Source organism: Jaculus jaculus, chromosome 5 (genome assembly GCF_020740685.1).
Source record: "Jaculus jaculus isolate mJacJac1 chromosome 5, mJacJac1.mat.Y.cur, whole genome shotgun sequence".
Classification (NCBI taxonomy): domain Eukaryota; kingdom Metazoa; phylum Chordata; class Mammalia; order Rodentia; family Dipodidae; genus Jaculus; species Jaculus jaculus.
Window position 1 is genome coordinate 167,689,535 of NC_059106.1, and position 18,878 is coordinate 167,708,412.

The 18,878-nt window shown below is 45.0% G+C and overlaps 1 protein-coding gene across 2 annotated transcripts in view; it reads left to right on the forward strand.

Annotated features, from left to right (window-relative positions):
• Lclat1 (lysocardiolipin acyltransferase 1) overlaps positions 1–18,878 on the forward strand; it is a 143,106-nt gene that overhangs the window by 113,599 nt on the left and 10,629 nt on the right. The window lies entirely within an intron of this gene.

Genomic DNA, 18,878 nt, shown 5'->3' on the forward strand with positions numbered 1-18,878 from the left:
TGCCACCACATTTACATACCCCAAGCTAGAAATACTCCAGCTCGTTGCACCCAGAGGTTCAGCGTAGAAAGTCAAATGCCCCAAATGTGACTTCTTCCAGGACAGTTCAATAGATTTAAGCTCTTTTCAGCCCCACATGTCCAGGATCTATTGTCATTAATAATGACACAGCGAAGTTAAAATCAACCCTCAGGTGACACAGCATCCATGCTGACAAAGCCTGATTATCTGTTTTCAGGCCTGGGTGGGGTGCTAATTTAATCAAGAATATGAGTCACTTGAAGTTAATAAAATTAACATAATCCAGGGGACTGTGTTAAAATGAAGAATGTTCAGGTTATAACCTCAGGACTATTGCTGCTGATTGGCTATAATTAGACCTGCCCTAGCTATTTGTTTTTGTTTCTTTATTTGTTGTTTTTATTTTTTAAATTTATTTAATTTGTAAGCAGGGAAAGATAGAAGAGAGACAGATGAGACTGGGCACGCCAGGGCCTTCAGCCTCTGCACACGAATTCCAGATGCATGCGCCACTTTGTGCATCTGGCTTTACGTGAGTACTGGGGAACCCCAGTCATTAGACTTTGCAGTAAAGCACCTTAAATGCTGAGCCCATTTGTTTGGGGGTTTAAATGTTTATTTGAGAGAGAGAAAGGCAGATAAAGAGAGTGGAGAGAGAATGGGCACGCCAGGGCCTCCAGCCACTGCAAATGGAGTCCAGACGCATGCACCACCATGTGCATGTGGCTTACCTGGGTCCTGGGAAATCAAATTTGGGGTCCTTAGTCTTCACAGGGAAAAGTGCCTTAACTGCTAAGCTATCTCTCCAGCCCTTGGGTTTTCTTTTCTTTTCTTTCTTTCTTTCTTTTTTTTTTTTTTTTTTTGGTGTCATGGGGAGTATCTCTCTGTATACGCAACCTGGCCCTAAAATCATGGCAGTCCTCCTACCTCACCATCTTAAGTGCTGAGGTTTTAGGTGTGAGCCACCATGCCTGGTACTAGCTACTTTTTTAAACAAGAGCGTAGCAAGTAGAACCTGTCATTGTTTCCTGGTTGAGTATGTTGGACATGAATCGGGACCAGAACAAATGGGGTGACATGAAATGAAAATGAAACTGAACCCCATAGCACTAGACTGATCTTTATTGAGTAAAGACCAGAGAAAGGCCGTAAAAGCCTCTTTGCAGGCTATAGAAGAGACCACTTGCTAAGTAAGTAGAGTTATAGTAGGTGCTGGCTCTTGCCAGACCCAACCCCTTCTTGCTCTTGGAGTGCAAAGTCCCAGATGAGGCGCACCCCCCCACCCCCAGAGTGGTCAGAAGGAGGAAATGGCTAAGACAACATAGAGGTTGCCCTTGGCAATGATCTTGACAACCATACCACCTAGCTGACTGCCACGTACGTGTTTGTAAAGCCCCCACTGGCTGGCCTTCCCCCCCCCCCCCCCCCCGCCCCCGCCGCTATGACCCACCTGGCTGCTAGAGCGCAAAATGGAAGCAGGCAGCGGTGGCGGTGGGAGTTCCTTTGGGAGTGACCCCTCCGTCCCCAGTAAACAGACTCCTCTGCTCTGCTCTCATTGGTGTTGGAGTAATCATCACTGAGAAAGTCCTGCTACTGTTGTAGTGGTTCAGACGCGCCGAATGGGATTTTTATAGCCCCAGGGAGGGGAAAGCGCACCTGATGTGGCCTGAAAGAGGACAGAAACAAGGCTGTCTCCCTTGCTGCTTTGTTTTTCTTGGTGGCCTGGCCAGATCCAAGGTCAAACCTGTCTATCTCCAGGGCATTTGCTTATTTTTGTGGTCTTGGAGCAGTGATTTCTTGTCTAACAGGTGATCTTTATCAGGTGCAAGGCCTGGGGAAGTGTTTACAGTAAAAAGAAATTTTCCTCTGCTCCCAAGTCTTCATCAGTTGCTTCGTATGCCTTTAGGAGGGGAGCTTGCGCCTCTTTCCCTGGGCATGGGACTGAGCCGTACGTATACCTAGGATTATATCTCAGATGCAGAAAGAAAAGGAATATCTTAATTTTCTAGCTGGTCTGAAATCATTGCCCCGACTGTCCCAGATGACTAGGGCATGAAAGTTGATGTACCACATCAGGTTAAAGTCACTATTTGAAGATCAATTTTAATATCTCTTATTAAAACTTCAAGGAAAGTGATTGTTACCAAGGTTAAAATATCTTCATTAAGACAAGCAGGACAGATATCTACTTATTTAAGCAAATATTTGCTTAGCAGTATATCAGCGTTGCACTGCTTCAAAATATTTTGACATTTCCCCCCCAAATGTGCCATTATCTGAAGGAATAGAGAAGCTGAAGATTGACGAAAGAGTAATCGATAGGACCCAGAATGTGTTCCAAGTGTCTGTTAATTATTTTAGAATATTTTTTAGAGCTAGAGAGATGGGTCAGTGATTAAAGGCACTTGCTTGCAAAGCCTGGCGACCTGAGGTTGATTTCCCAGTACCCATGTAAAGCCAGATATGCAAAGTGGTGCATGCATCTGGAGTTCATTTGCAGTATCAAGAGGCCCTGGTGCACCTATCTCTAACACACACACACTCTCTTTCTCTCTGCTTGCAAATAAAAGCATTTCTAAAAAGAATAATTATAACAAATGTGTATTTGCGTGGTGGCTCATGCCTTTAATCCCAGCACTCGGGAGGCAGAGGTAGGAGGATCACCATGAGTTCAAGGCCACTCTGAAACTACATAGTGAATTCCAGGTCAGCCTGGGCTATAGTGAGACCCTACTTCGAAAAACAAAAAACAAAAATTATATATATTTAAATTAATATCCTAGCTTCAGAGGATAAAATTCATAATACTCCTTAGTTTATAGTTCATTATCACTACTGGTCACAGGTGAAGTTTCTCTCTTATTTCATATTTCTTCCTTACTTACATCCTCTTCCTATACTCCTTGTTTTTCTCCTTCTATATGTAATCATCCTGTTATCCCAAATGTGTTTACTCTTGCTTGTTTCTATAAAATTCTCGTTTGTTCTTTATGTAAATGGAACTGTTACCTCACTCTGCTTCTTGCTTCTCCATAATTAGTTTGTTTTTAACATACATTCATGCTAGCTCACTGATTTCTTTTTTTTTAATTTATTTATTTGTATTTTCCCAATTTTTATTAACATTTTCCATAATTATAAAAAATATCCCATATAATATACCTCATCCCCCCGCACTTTCCCCTTTGAAATTCCATTCTTCATCATATTGCCTCCCTATCTCAATCATTGTACTTAATAAGTCTTGGCTCACTGTGACTTCTCTATAATGTGTCTTACATCCCCTTTTCTTAAATCATTCCAAGACAAACATCCAGGTAGCCTCCAGTCCCCATCGTCACAGTGACCGTCCTGCATGCCTTTTCTGTGTTCTTATGAGAACTGCTTAGACTATGGCCCAGGAGAACTACTTGTTCTCTGGGCTGGCTGTGACTGGCTCGCCCAGTGCTCCGCTCAGCCACTCCCTCTTGGCACCCCCTGGTGTGTCTGAGGGCTCCTCTGTGCCCTCCTGCCAGCCTTGGGATGATTCTGCTCTCTGCTCCTTGCCAGATTTAAAGTTCTGCCTTATGGTTTTAATTTCCCTTTATCTGATTACCAAGGATTTTACGTGTCTTCTTTGCTGGAATTCTTCTCTTGTTACTTGCCTGTTTTTATCCCCTCTTTTCCTAATGGGGTTGCAGTGACCAGCTCTTACGTTCCATCAGGCATATCCCAGTTGTGGCTCATGGGCTGCGAGTGTCCCAGGGTAGTTACAAAGACAGCTCAGTGCATTGTACATGACAGTCATGTCACAGTGTCAAATGGTGGGACAGCTGATAGAACGTAGATAATAATCTCTTGATGACTTAAAAACATACAAATATGTATGTTCTATTTTAGTCTGTAATATTCAAACAGAATTTTTTGAGATATGCCTCATGTAGCCCAGGCTGGCTGCTTACTATGTAACTAACGTTGGTCTTGAGCCCCTGATCCTCCTGCCTGTCTACCTGCTTAGTGCCAGGTTTACAGGCATGTGCTGCCACACGTACGTGTACATTGTGTGTGGCACGACTGTATGTCCAGGTGTGCATGCACATTCGTATGTGAAGGCTAGTGGCTGATGTTGAGTGTCTCTGCACCTTATTTTATTTATTTATTTTTATCAGACGGAGAGAGGGAGAATACATCGGCGTGCTAGGGCCGCCAGCCACCGCAGTTGAGCTCCAGACACGTGCGCCATCTTGTGTGCGTGTGTGCCGTTCATGCTTGGGTCACACTGTGCGTCTGGCTTACATGGGACCTGGGGGTGGGACGTGGGTCCTTAGGCTTCTCAGGCAAGCACCTTAACCACTAAGCCACCTCTCCAGCCCCTCAGCCTTCTTTTTTTAACAAGGTCTGTCTCTGAAACTGGCGCTCACTGATTCGGCTACACTCGTGAGCCAGAAAGCCCCAGGGATTCTCCATCTCAACCTCCCCAGTGCAGTCAGCACCATACAGGGCTTTTATGTGGGTGCTTATGTTCATGTGGCCAGCCTGTTACCCGCTGAGCCATATCCCCAGCCACCAAGAAGAAATTCTTAATGTAATAATATCAATAAATTTTGGCCTTATAATTTAGGCTCTACAAATTTTATTTATTTTTTTTAAACTTTTTAAAGTTTATTTTTAGTGTATTTGAGAGAGTAAGATAGAGAAAGAGAATGGGCACATCAGGGCCTCCAGCTACTGCAAACTCTAGATGCATGCGCCCCCTTGTGCATCTGGCTAACGTGGGTCCTGGGAAATTGAACAGGGTCCTTTGGCTTTGCAGGCAAATACCTTAACCACTAAGCCATCCCTCCAGCCTACGAATTTTATTTTATTTATTTATTTATTTATTTTTGTTTTTTTCCCGGTAGGGTCTCACTCTAGCCCAGGCTGACCTGGAATTCACTATGTAGTCTCAGGGTGGACTCGAACTCACGGTGATCCACCTACCTCTGTCTCCTGAGTGCGGGGATTAAAGGCGTGTGCTGCCACACCCGGCTTCACAAATTTTATTTTTAAAGTGCCTCTTTTTTTCCTTGCAACTTTGCTTTCAGTTTCTTCTGTAAATGCTTTTATTTGATGACCTTTAAACGCTGTTCTGTTGATTAGTGATTGTAAAATATTTTATTTAGTTATTTGAGAGAGAGAGAGAGAGAGAAAGTTAAGAGTACATATGCATCAGGATCTCTTGCTGCCACAAACAAACTCCAGACACATGTGCCACTTTGAGCGTCTGTCTTAGCATGAGTACTAGGGAATCGAACCTGGGCCCCAGGCTTTCCAAGCAAGCACCTTTAACTGTGGAGCCATCTCCCCAGCCCTGATTGGTGTTTGGTTTTGTTTTTTTTTTTTTTTAAGAAATCTGATGTTTGTGTTTTTCCATAATCATTGAAAGCCCTGTTTCCTGTCAGTCTCAAGAACCAGTTACCCACGTGTTCCCCAAAGCAGCCTGCCTGCCTGTGGCAGATTAGACACTTCAGCCCGTGGTGAGCTCCTCCTTTTCTGAACTCAGTGTGCTTTCTACTACACTGTCACTTCTCTGAAGAATTTCGCGTTCTTACTCATTTCCTGTGTTACTACTGAACTCTTCCCATGCTTATATCTTGTATTTCAACCGGTAACTTCCCTGTCTTTGAACCTGCGGAGGTAACTGCAGCCAGCCAGCGCCTACCGCCGCAGTTACGACCTAGGACTTAGTGAGCAGTTACTTTGAGTTTGATAAGTGCATTCCTTTTTTAACATAATTATAAAGACATGGGACCAATACTCACCTTAAGAGTGATACAAATAGTTTCTGTATGTGCTACTTGAACCTACGTTCTCCAACAGGATTTATTTTCTCCTAATGGTTAGGCTCCGTGATACATGTGACCTCCATATTTTTTTAAAGTTTTAATTTACCAAGTCTTTTTTCCCCCTCCTTTATTTTTAGTGTTTGCATTTTATTTAGGTCTTCTTAATGAACTGTGTGAAAAGCTGTGTGCTAAATCAATCATATGCAGGGAGAAGCAATACATGATAATTAGGAACCATTATCATTTAATTAGGCATTCCATTATTGAGTTAGTGCCTCTGGTTTCTCCTGGTCTGTGATCCTGAAACAAATTCTTTTTCTGTAGACAAATATTAGCTTGTAATAATTAGAGTATTCATCTAAGCTGAGGCTTTTCATTAAATCCTTTTTCTAATTAAGATAGTTTAATACAAACTGATTTAACTTAATATGACTTATTCACTTGTGGACCAAAGTGGTGTGGAAATTGTTGTTAACACCAGAGGACTGGGAATGTTAGCATCATCTTTGAATTTGTAGGTCTCACAGGTGTTTAAAATCTTGTGTGAATAGTCACACAAGCCCAGCTGTGGTGACACTGCTGATTCAAGGCTGTCACAGGTGACAGCTGTGACACCGTGGTTGAGGACAGCGTGCTGGTTCCCTTGGAGTTAGTGTTGGAGCCTAAAGTTAGTACATTTCGTGGTTGTTGGATTGGGAATCAATTTTCATTCCAACTGGTTTACCACAAACCCAGTGCTATTTGAAACAAGTCAGTGATGGTATATTCCAAATCAAGGGTCTCGTAGATGTGAACGTGGCTTTGGGGCTTGTTTTGTCCTGTTTGTTTTGTGCCCCTGACTGGCAGCCCTACATGGTCCTTGGTGCGGCCATCCCTGCTTCCTGGCGCTTTCCAGCCCTGCTCCCCTTTGATCTGTCAGTGCTGATCACGGGGTAGGTACTAAACACAGACACTGTTCACTTCTTTCTTGGCCATTTTCTCCTTGCATCCCTCTTACTTTCTTCAAGTCTGGTCTCATCACCTGCTCTTAATCTTTAACTTTTTTTCTTCTGACCTTTCGTCTAGATTTCTTATTTTTTGTTCTTGGTTCCTTTAGTTCTTCCTCCACCCTGTCATATGAGAACAAGAGAGTTTGCATTGCTGTCTGTGTGTGAATAGGGATAAAGTTAAGTAAATCACATGAAACCAAAGTGTATATTCTGGTTTGCAGCAGCCAGAAAATCCTGAAAGTGCTTTGGAGACACCAAGAAAGCCCACTGAAGGCAGCCAAGCGGCTGTCCCAGTTGTCAAGTAGTTCCCCTTCCGGACTCCCCAGGGCTGGGAGTACCTCAGAAAGACAGAGTGTGCTGTGAGCGGATGGGAGGTGGGAGTTCCTGTGCCTGCCCTCGGAGGGCCACAGGGAGCACCCTGAGAGGCGGAGGAGGGGCTCCACTTGCACCTTCTCAGGCCCCAGCGCCAGGCAGCCCCATGTCCCTAGGAAATAAGCCGGCTGCTGAGTCTCTGTCCCCAGTGCTTTCCTCCACCCTGTAAAGAGCTGTTTTCGGAAAGCCAGTGTGTAGGAACCCGAGTCAGTTGGGTGCAGACTAAGTAAAGGAACCCTAGAGTGAGGCCTGAAGCTGAGAAAGCCGGGCCTGTCCTGTCGCGGAAGAGCTGTCAGCCCAGCAGTGGGGCTGCAAGAAGCAAGCAGTGGGTAGATCACATAACAGCATTTATAACTTTGGAGAATACTGTGGGCATTGAAAGGAGAGGCCTCTGGGAAAGGGCCAGGCTGGGAACAAGATGACCATGTGTGTGAAGCCTGCAGGTACGGCCCCAAAGAAGCATCTGCCTTGATGAGAGCGCGCCTGTTTCCTTGCTCGTGGCCTCCCACGTGTCTTCTGGGTAGAAAGGCTTGCTGCAAGGAGGTTAGTGAATCTATTTAAAGACACATTCTTGGGAATTAACTAGGAAACAAATACTTCTATGATTATTACTGTTCAATAAAGAAGCTGTTTCCAGCATATTTAATGAAGTTTCTTTTGTTATCGGAGAGAAATGATACCGGAAGCACAGGGAATTGTATTCTAGAATTTCAGGAAATAATTTCAGCTTAAAAATAACATGATGTGCATAACATTGTCAAACATGTCTCCAGGGGATGGAGAGAGGAGGGAGGGCCTTCAGCTTGTCCTGGTGACCCCCTGTGAACGTCCTGGTATCTGTAGTCAGCTCTACAGACCTGCTCCGCTGTTAACGCTGCACGCGTCTGACGCCCCATTACCATCTGAGCTTTATCACCTCAGCCACCTGCAGGCTGCAGCCCACGAGTGACAGTAGACCCAGAAGAATGGTCTGAGGCTCCCAGAGGGCAGAAGCACGAAGTCCCTGTTGCCTGTTCCTCGTGCTCCGGAGACTGTTAACTGCGGTCTTTCTCTAGCTGGCGTGCCCCTGCCGCTCCCCACTGCACTGCCAGAGGTGTCCTGGGTGCTCAACAGAACACACAGAGATGTTTGGCTCAGTTTCTCCCTTCCTGCCTGTGCTGCTCATTCAGTGAACTCACTGCCCAGCTCAGTGAGGAAGCAGACAAAAATTTCTGTCCTTGTGCTGCAATGGCATTTAGCATAGGAAAAAGAAACAGTAAGTAAAACTCAAGAGTATATCAGATGACAATACAGCCTAAAGAAAGAAAGTATGGGTCAAGGAAGAATTGCTTGACATTTTAAATAGGACAGCCATTTCTCTACTCCTGGAAAAGGAGAATCTGGGGAAGGACGTCTGCCGTAGAAGAAAGATCGCGGTCCTGAGACGTATTGTATCTGGTACAAGGGAAGTGTGTGACACCTGGCGTGTCCGGTGCAGAGCGCTGTGTGGGCAGAGGTAGAGATTGGGAGCCAGAAGAGACTAGCGGCTTTGCGGACAGTAAGGGCCCCGAGGGGCAGTGTGGTGATTTCGGCGTTCTGTCCTGCATATCGTGGACAGCCACAGGGGAGGAGAGGCAGGGACTGCTGTGGCTAGCAGGAGGGAAACGTTACTGTGCTGTCGCTTTAAGAAAAACCTGCGTGGGGAGGTCAGCAAACAACCCAGTTACAAAGACATTTGCAATAACCCAGTAACAAATGTAATAATTCGCTGTAAGATTGGTGAGGTGGTAAGAAAGGGCTGGATTCTGGATATATTTTCAGGTGGAACCAGTAGGATTTTCAGATAGATTAGATATGTTATTAGAGAATGATAATTCCCAAGGATGACCAACGATGCTGGCCTGAACTGGAGAAAGGACAGGTTTGCCTTTAACTGAGACAATAACTAGGAACGAGCATGAGGTTCACTGACCTTCAGATACTTATTAGCCATGCAAGACATGGGAAATTAATGGTCAAATGTGTGAGTCTAGAAATGAAAGAGACCAGCTGGCGTGAGGAATTTGGGAGTGATCAGCACATATTTGGGATTGAGGTCACCCAGGGCATGAGTGTGGATAAAGATGCCCTGGGACGGGATGCTCTGATACTTAGTGATCTCGGAACCAAGCAGTCCATAAGGGAGACTTCCGGGTAGCCTGAAGACAGTCTCGCAGTCAGTGGATGTAGTCACAGAAAGGTCACGGGTGAAGACAGGTTTGGTGGCGTGCAGAGAGCTCATGCTGATGTTCATTGCAATCCTTTATATAAAACTGTGTTTAAAAGTTGGGTTTTCTTTTTTTTTTTTTTAAGGTAAGGTCTCACTCCAGTTCAGGCTAACCTAGAATTCACTATGTAGCCTCAGGGTGGCCTCAAACTCCTGGTGATCCTCCTGCTTCTGCCTCCTGAATGCTGGAGTTAAAGGCGTGCACCACCACGCCCAGCTGGGTTTTCTTATTATTTTTTTTTAAATTTTTTATTTATTTATTTGAGAGCGATAGACACAGAGAGAAAGACAGATAGAGGGAGAGAGAGAGAATGGGCGCGCCAGGGCTTCCAGCCTCTGCAAACGAACTCCAGACACGTGCGCCCCCTTGTGCATCTGGCTAACGTGGGACCTGGGGAACCGAGCCTCGAACCGGGGTCCTTAGGCTTCACAGGCAAGCGCTTAACCACTAAGCCATCTCTCCAGCCCGGTTTTCTTATTATTAAGTTACAAGAATTCTTCCTAGATTTTAGATCCAAGCCTTTTGCAATACTTACATGTTACAGATTTTGTGTGTGTGTGTCTTGCCTTTCCATTTTATCACTGTTGTGTCTTAAAGAGTTAAAAAGTTTATTTATTTATTTGCATGCAGAAATAGAAGAGACAGAGAATGGGCACACCAGGGCCTCCGGCCTCCGCAAGTGAACTCCAGATGCATGCACCACATTGTGTATCTGGCTTCATGTGGTTACTGAGGAGTCAAACTGGGGTCATTTGCCTTAACCATAAGCCATCTCTCCAGCCCATAAAGTGTTTATTTTTAGCTGAGTGCCGATTCTGCCTTTCTTCTTCTTCATTTGTGCTGTCACTCCCATCGGAGAGTCCAGGAGACAAAGATTGTTCACTTTCTTCTAAAAATTTTATCTTTTTGAGCTTCCAAATTTATTCTTGTGATCTACTTGCAGTTAATTTTTATATATGATATGAGATATACATCAAAATTTGCTTGCTTTTACATGTAGAAATCCAGATGGTCTTTATTTGAAAAAAAAATGGAAAAAACTTGTTTTCTTCTGGAAATAGCTCATCCATAAAAGGGTGGGTAATTTTCTGGACTGTTGGGTCTCATTAATGTGTCTTAAGATGAGGAAGTGTCAGAACCCCAGCTTTGTTCTTGTACATAATCCTGTTGTTATTCTAGTTCCTTTGCATGCCTTAGCATGATTTAGAACCAGTGGGCTAGTCTGTGCAGGAAAGCATTTCAGCAACTTTGACTAGGATTGCTGTGCATCTGTACATCAGCTTAGAGAAGAAATGTCATGTTAACAGTATTGACTGTCTGATTCTGTGAACGTGGCTGATTTAACTCTTCAAACTTTCTTCAACATTGTTTGATAGTTTGCAAATGGTGTTCTTAAAGTTTCCAGTCCTCAGTTGTTTTTTGCTAGGTTGTAGAAATAAATGACAGTGCAAGTACATGTAACAAGTGATTTCAGAGCCAACTGAGGGCTCCTTGCAGAGTTGAGAGAGCCAGGAATACCCCACCAAATGACTGGGGCTCATATTTCAAGTATCCCTTCCTACCTAATCACTGGTTGGGTATCGTTGCCCTCAGAGTAGGAGAACCGTTGAAAACCACTGTTTGGTTTACACATTAACCTTACATCCTCACACACTACTGTTCACTACTAGAAAATAAGATTCGTGTCTAAGTGAAACCTCAGCTGAGGGAGCATGCTATATTCAGTGCACACACTCACCTGGCCCTCGGGCTTTCTTCAGCTTGCCGCCTTCAGACCACTGAGGGCCTTCAGCTCCCGTCTTCCTCCCTTTCACTCCCTCCGCAGCCCATGCTGTTCCCACGGCAAGGTTGCTACAAGGTAAACCCTTCATAGTATTCTAGTGTTGACAGAATGCTACTTCATTCACATGCCTATGTTTTCCCTTTATTTCTGCTCTTTGCCGGGTTGGGACTGACTAGGAACTGCACTACATTAAAGGTCAAGTGAGTCTGGCTGCAGTGTGTGCCACAGGCCGCAAGAGCCAGTTCTTAGTGCTAAATTCAGAAGCCACCTGGGGCTTCAGGCCACTTTGCACGGTCAGCCGAGCTTATCTGTGCCTCCTTCCCTTTTAAGTTGTTCTGTCCCGATCCCAGCTACTTTGTGGCGCTTGCTGTCCCGCACCTATCAAAGTCAGGTCTGTCTCCCACACCCCAGGTGGAAGTGAGCTCATCTCGATGCCAGGATGAATATCCCACTGATGAGCACAGCCAGTGACCACTACTTGTAGCCAGTTCACCCTGTCATGTGAATTATAACTTTACCTTAAATGCAATTTATTTATATTCATTGTTTGAGAGAGGGAAAGAGGGAGAGAGAATGAATGGGCACATCAGGGCCTCCAACCACTGCAAATGAACTCCAGACACATGTGCCCTCTTGTGCATCTGGCTTACCTGAGTACTGGGGAATTAAACCGAGGTCCTTTGGCTTTGCAGGCAAATGCTTTAACCACTAAGCCATCCCTCCAGCCCCTTAAATATATTTTGAAGTAATTTTAGCTGTTAATATTCATTGATCACCAGCTAATGATGACCCCAGAGGTTTTGTCTGTTCCCCATTACCCAGACCACACATTAAAGATGAGAATTAAGGGCTGGAGAGATGGCTTAGCAGTTAAGGCACTTGCATGTGAAGCCTAAGGACCCAGGTTCAATTCCCCAGTACCCACATAAGGCAGATGCACAAGGTGGTGTATGTGTCTGGAGTACATTTGCAGTGGTTGGTAGCCCTTGCATGCCCATGCTGTCTGTCCACTCCCCAATTTAAAAAAAAACACAAATAAATACATTTTTTAAAAGATGAGAATTTAGCCGGGTGTGGTGGCGCACACCTTTAATCCCAGCATTCGGGAGACAGAGGTAGGAGGATCGCCGAGAGTTCAAGGCCACCCTGAGACTCCATTCCAGGTCAGCCTAAGCTAGAGTGAAACCCTCCCTCGAAATAAAACAAAGATGAGAATGAACAACCCAGATTATCCAATTCTAGTACCAGCTCTTAACTTCTCCTGCCCTTCTCCGCTTACAGCCATCTCTATAACCCAGTACTTTCCAACCCTCAATAGCACATCATAGTCTCCTGATAGGCTTGTTGAAATGTAGGTTCCTTGATCCCAACCTTAGAAACTAACTGGAAATGTTGGGATGAAGCCCAGGGTTACCCGTGCAGGCAGGTTCACGGGTGCGTCCTCAGCCAGTGCCTGGAGGGTGAGGGCACTTCCTCTTGGGAGCTCAGGGCAGACCCTGGGGCCCGCCATGAGCAACAGACACCTGCCACCCACCTGACCAGATAGATTTAGGAAATAAATTGTTCTCACAATTTTACATAGTTAGGTAATTTTGCTTGTTATTCTCAAAATACCATTTTATAACTTAAAACTGTGGTTAAAATTTGTAAGAAAATCCCTTCCTCAAATCAATAGAAAAAAAAAAAAATACCAGGCACTCAATCGTTCTTGTGTTCAGTTTTTAGGCTAATGCATAACATATCTACGCCATACTTGATGGCTTCAGACCACAGAGGATTTAGTTTCTCAGACTTCTGGAGGTCAGGAATCTGAAACCAAAGTGTTGGCAAGGCTTCGAACTCTCCCCAGGCCTGGAGAGACACTCTGATACTGAGTTCTAGCACCCAAGACTATGAGAAAGAAATATGTACTATTTAATGGTAGTGTATGTTCCAGTCCAAACTATGATGTTTACCAAGTCATAGGTGTTGACTCCTAGATAGAGGCACTTTTATTCCTTTTCTTTCCCTGTTGTGTATTTGTAAAGAATAAAACTGCCTTGTTAAGTGGGGGGGGGGGGGGTGTACCAGAGAACAACCTCAGGTGTCCTTTCTCAGGTGCACCATCCATCTTTTTTTTTTTTTAAATTATTTATTTATTTATTTATTTGAGAGCGACAGACACAGAGAGAAAGACAGATAGAGGGAGAGAGAGAGAATGGGCGCGCCAGGGCTTCCAGCCTCTGCAAACGAACTCCAGACGCGTGCGCCCCCTTGTGCATCTGGCTAACGTGGGACCTGGGGAACCGAGCCTCGAACCGGGGTCCTTAGGCTTCACAGGCAAGCGCTTAACCGCTAAGCCATCTCTCCAGCCCACCATCCATCTTTTTTGACATGGGGTCTCTCGTTGGTCTGGAGCTTCCCAGTTAGGCTAGATGGCTGCCCAGCAAGCCCCAGGGATCAACCTGACCTGCCACCCCAGCGCTGGGATGACAGGCCGACAGCATCATGCTGGGCTTTGTGAAGGAAGTTTCTGCTGCGTATTAAAACTCAGTCCTTGAGGTTACAAGGCAAACACTGTCAACCGAGCCTCTCCTGGCCCTGGTTCTACTCCTGCTATTTAAATATAGCAATTACTTAGGTAACATTTTCAGGCTCTGACCTCAGCTTTCTGATGAAGCTCAGAAATGTACTAGAAAAATAAACTCATTCTTTTAAGTTTCCAACTTCCACCCCTGCTCACTCCATCGTTGCTTTGGGAGCGAATTTGTAATTGGGAAATATGTAAGACAGCCTTACTTGTCTAGGACAGGAATACAAGCCACAGAAACAACATCGTTAGGTAACGTGTTCCCTTCCTACTGTTGGAGATTAATGTGGGTCTCCTTGGGATGAACAGATGTAAATACTATGAGCTTTCTGCCTAAGGCCTACAGCTCTTCAGAACTAGGAGCCTTAAGTTTATGACAGGCTACCACCTGCATGCTGTTCTGATTGGTTGAGAAGCTTGGCGTTCTTGAGTTAGTTTCTAGCATGGTGTAATATGAGCATCGGTCTTTGAAAGAAAGGAAGTAAAGGGAAGAAGAAAAAGACAGGCCAGTGTAAGCTATTTGGGCCAGAAATATCAAAGTAGTGTATGATGGTGTTATCAGTATGCCTGCTCTGTTCTGTGAAACTTATCTTTTTTTAAAAATGTATACAAAGTCCATCATCATTTTCCTTTTTTTTTTTTTTTTCCAACTTCAAAAGACACTCCATATCCTGTATGAAGAATGGCACTTACTGTTCTTTTGCTGTCTTGGAAATACCAGAGACTTTTGTCCAGCAGTTAAGCCACATGCAACCTGATCTTTATCTTCTTAGTAGGAAAGAAATAATAGATCTATCAGATTACCTCTTCATCACAGTAGTGGTAGCCTTTACAAAATGAGGATCTGGACATATAGGAAGCTGAGTTTGAGAATTCATTCTTGAAGTTCAAAATGGCCTCTGTATTGATCCATATTCTCTATCACTCCTTCTCTTTGCTTTATAGACTCTTGTAAGATAAAGTGTGAGGATGAGGAGGAGTGAATTTGGTCTATTTCTATGAAACAGTAGGAAGGCCTTAAAATGAATTTTGTGTTGAAATATTTAGTTTGTTTCTTTGGTGGAGGGTAATTTGAGCAGGTGGTGGTGCAGGGAAGCAGTGGGAAAGTCTTCAGGGTAGGGACAGCCCTGCCCAGATACCTCCACCACATGCCTTTCATGGTGCAGAGGAACTCTGGACTGGTAGTCTTGACTTCAGAATGCATACAGCTGTGGTTAGATCACCTTAGCTGATTAAGAAAGAAAATCCTGTTGATTAGGATCCTCGGTCTTCAGGGAAGCTGAAGTCCCATATTCTGAATGGGAATTCTGCCTGTAGATGATTGAAGGACAGAGTAACTGAATTGCTAAGCATTTGAGGAAAAGAGTAGGCCAGGACACATGACACAAGCCTGAGGCAGTTTGGAGACAACTTTAAGACCAGAGTGCTCATCAGTGCAAGACCCAGGGTCAAGGAAAGAACAGAATCACTTAGAAGTAGAGATGTTCACGCCTACTCTAGTTTTCTCCTGGTGACTGCTTGTCTCATTAACAGCGCCCAGTGCTTAGTCAACGTTAGAGAAAAGAATGGCATTATAGAGAGCTCTGAGTTGTCCTGTGCAGATTTACTGCACAGTGAACATGCTAACATCTATCTGACTTCACTTTGGAGCACATTTTACAGATTGAAGCCATACTTTTACTACCATGTTATTTTCTAGATTTGCCACGGTGTGAGTTAGTCTCTCCTCTATAGCTTAGACCACTGCCGCAAAGTAGATGGTGGGGCCTACTTCTTGGTTTAGTAGACTGATAATTAGGCATTGCTGAGAAATTTATACACACTCCAATGGTCTGTACTTCCCATAGAACTGTAGTAAAACTGCCATTCTCAACATGTACTTAGAAGATGAAAATAACGTAGACCAGAATTGATTTCCTACAAGAGGAACTGCCTTTACGCACTGACAAGCACCTTCTGTGATGACTTGAATGTAAATGGATGTCTCCCATAGCCTGACATACTTTTTATTAGGATTGAGCTTCCTACTAAGCCTACAGCAGGCAGAGCCCTGCTGGAAGAAGTGTGTCACTGGGAGCGGATCTTGAGTCCAGCCCTGCTAATGTGTAGAGAGTCAGCTTGAGCTCTGACTGTTCCTGCTGGCCGGTGCTGCCTGTTGTCTGTCTGCTGTGGATGTGCTGAAGTGAGCCAGCTTCTTCTGGCTTGATGACGCATCCCTGGAATCTGTAAGCCTTCCCTCCCACAAGCCACTTCTGGTTGGGTATTTACCTCAGCAACGAGATGGTAACTACTACAGAAAATCAGTACCAGAAAATGAGGTCATTGATGCTGTGCTGAATCTGACCATGTGGGTGTTTGTCTTTTGGAATGTGTTTGTAGGAGGAATGTGGAAGGATTTGGTCTGGAGAAGCCTTGCAGTCCTGTGAACAGAGCTTGATGGGCTATTCTGGTGAGAGCTTGAAAATGCCAAATGCAGGGAGAATTGTAGACTGTGAGAATTGTGGGCTTCATCAGCTTGTGAAACTTATGAAGTTTCAAAAGGAAAGAAGAAAACTCTGTTGGAACTGGGCTACTAGCAGAAAGCCTGACTGAGTTCTTCTTCCCAGACCATGAGAATTTGGGTAAGGTTGAATTTTAAAGTAATAGACTGGTATCTTTGGCAGAAGGTATAGAACAGAAAGATATGATAGATGCACAGTTTGTTACAGGGAAAATGCAGCAAGTTTGAAGTTAGAGGCACAGAGACTGGCCTTGGGTTACTTAAGATGCAATTGTTTATATTACCACCATTAAAGGTGGACCAACTGTTTTGCATTGGGGCAATGGAGAAGAGAGGCCCTGAGGATGAGCCATGAGGCCTCAACCAAATAAGAATGTATCTTATTTTGAAAGGAGGATGCTTGAAGTAAGATTGGTGAAAGAGTATTCTGCTCATCAAGGTCAAGTTTTATTCCCTCGCCCCACCCCCAGGTTCACAAATCTGTCTATGCTGCCCACCTGAAATTGGTTTGGGAAGCATGGAAAATACAGGAAAGTGGGTCTTGAAGTGCACATGGTTCCAGGAGCTGCTGAGACGTGCAGTGTGGAGTAGGGTTTCTGTATGGATGCCCAGTAAGGCCATTATATGAAGCCATGAAGGTGAACCAATTCCAGAAGTCGCTAAGATGTGGCAGTGTGAAGCAGGGTCTAAATCTCTGTATGGAGACAGGCAAGGTCATTGTGTGGAGCTATGAAGATGAACTGTGGTTTGCAATGTAAACCTGGAGATGTTTTATATGTGCCAGGACTTGGAACAGCTGCCGAGGAGAGCTGCTGGCTCAGTATGGAGTTTTCCCAGGACTGTGAGCAGCCCAGCTAGAGGAGCAGAATTGGAAACCCAGAGACTTTATCTCTGGTTGTGGATGTCAGAGTTGGAACTGCTGATGTTTGCTGTTTGCCTTCTGGTTATTAGTTTTGCGTTGGTCCAGTCTCTCCATGCTATACCTTCTTTTTCAATGGGGATGTTTACTCTGTGGCATTATGTGTTGGAAGAATGTAGCTTGTGGTTGGTTGGTTGGTTGGTTGGTTGGTTGGTTGGTTGGTTGGTTTTGAGGTAGGGTCTTGCTGTAGCTCAGGCTGACCTGGAATTCACTATGTCGTCTCAGGGTAGCTTGAACTCATAGCGATCCTCCTACCTCTGCTCCCAAGTGCTGGGATTAAAGCGTGCACCACCATGCCCGACTGTAACTTGTATTTTCATTTCACAGGGCTCACAGTTAGAGGCAGTCTCTTGAATCTCAGATGAGACTGGACTTTTGTATAGTGTTAATGGTGGTAATGACGATGGCACTTTAAAGTTGTACTGAGGGCTGGAGAGAGAGCTTAGCAGTTAAGGCGCTTGCCTGCAAAGCCTAATGACCCTGGTTCAACTTCCCAGAACCCACGTAGAGCCAGATGTACAAGGTGGCACATGCACACAAGGTCACACATGCACATGAGGTGGCACACATGTCTGGAGTTCTAGTGCAATGGCTAGGGGCCCTGGCACGCCAGTTCTCTTTTTTTCTTTCTCTCTCTCTCTCTCTGTCTCATAAAAATAAAATAAAGTTGTACTGAATACATTTTGTTTTGTGAGATCCTCATGGGTCCATAGGGGCCAGGGGTAGAATTGAATATAAATGCTTGCCCCTCATAGCCTGAGGTACTTTTTACTGGGGTTAAGCTTCCTACATAAGTCTTCAGCAGGCATGAGCCCTGCCAGAAGTGGTGCGTCTCATAGCCTGAGGTACTTTTTATTGGGGTTAAGCTTCCTATGTAAGTCTTCAGCAGGCATGAGCCCCACCAGAAGTGGTGCATCACTGGGGACAGATCATGAATCCGACCCAACCAGGAGGACAGAGAGGCAGCTTGAGCTCTGACCGTGTTTGCTGGTGTTAGTTGCTGTCTCCCTGCTGTGGATGTGATGAAGTGAGCAGCTTCTTCCAGCACGGTGAAGCTTCCCCTGGACGCTGTAAGCCTGAAATAAACCCTTTCCTCCCATAAGCTGCTTCTGGTCAAGTGTTTGTCCAGCAAGGAGAAGGTAACAGCAGCACCTTCCTAAGGGAAACATCATTCCTGCAGGCAGGGGAGGGGTCTGAAGTGCAGGTGGTCAGGCAGCTTGGAGAAGCCGTGCCACCATGTCAGGCTGACTCCAGCTCTTCTTCATACTCAGCTCGGAGAAAGCAGAACACACACAGAGCTGACTGACAGCTGGCTGTGGTCTTCAGGAAGCGGCTCCATTTTGCTGTGGCTTGGCTTCTACAGCTGTAGAAGAGGGCTCCATGACCGTGCCTGATAAATACCGTAAGGGCAGGGATCTCGGACTCTCTGGTGTACCCCGTATGTCTACAGCTGAGTCTGGTGCAGTGAGGAAGCGTAGGCTACTTGTTGAGTGAGTAATGCTTGCCTCATACGTAGTGGGCACTCAGGAAAGTCATGTCCAAGAGCAGCATTAGTCACCAATCTCAAACCATGAGAACCTAAAGACTAGAATAGCAATGCACCATCTCTGGTCTCATTTACTCTAAGACTAGAAGATCAGCAGATTATGCATGTTTTGACAGTCCTGATCTTTTA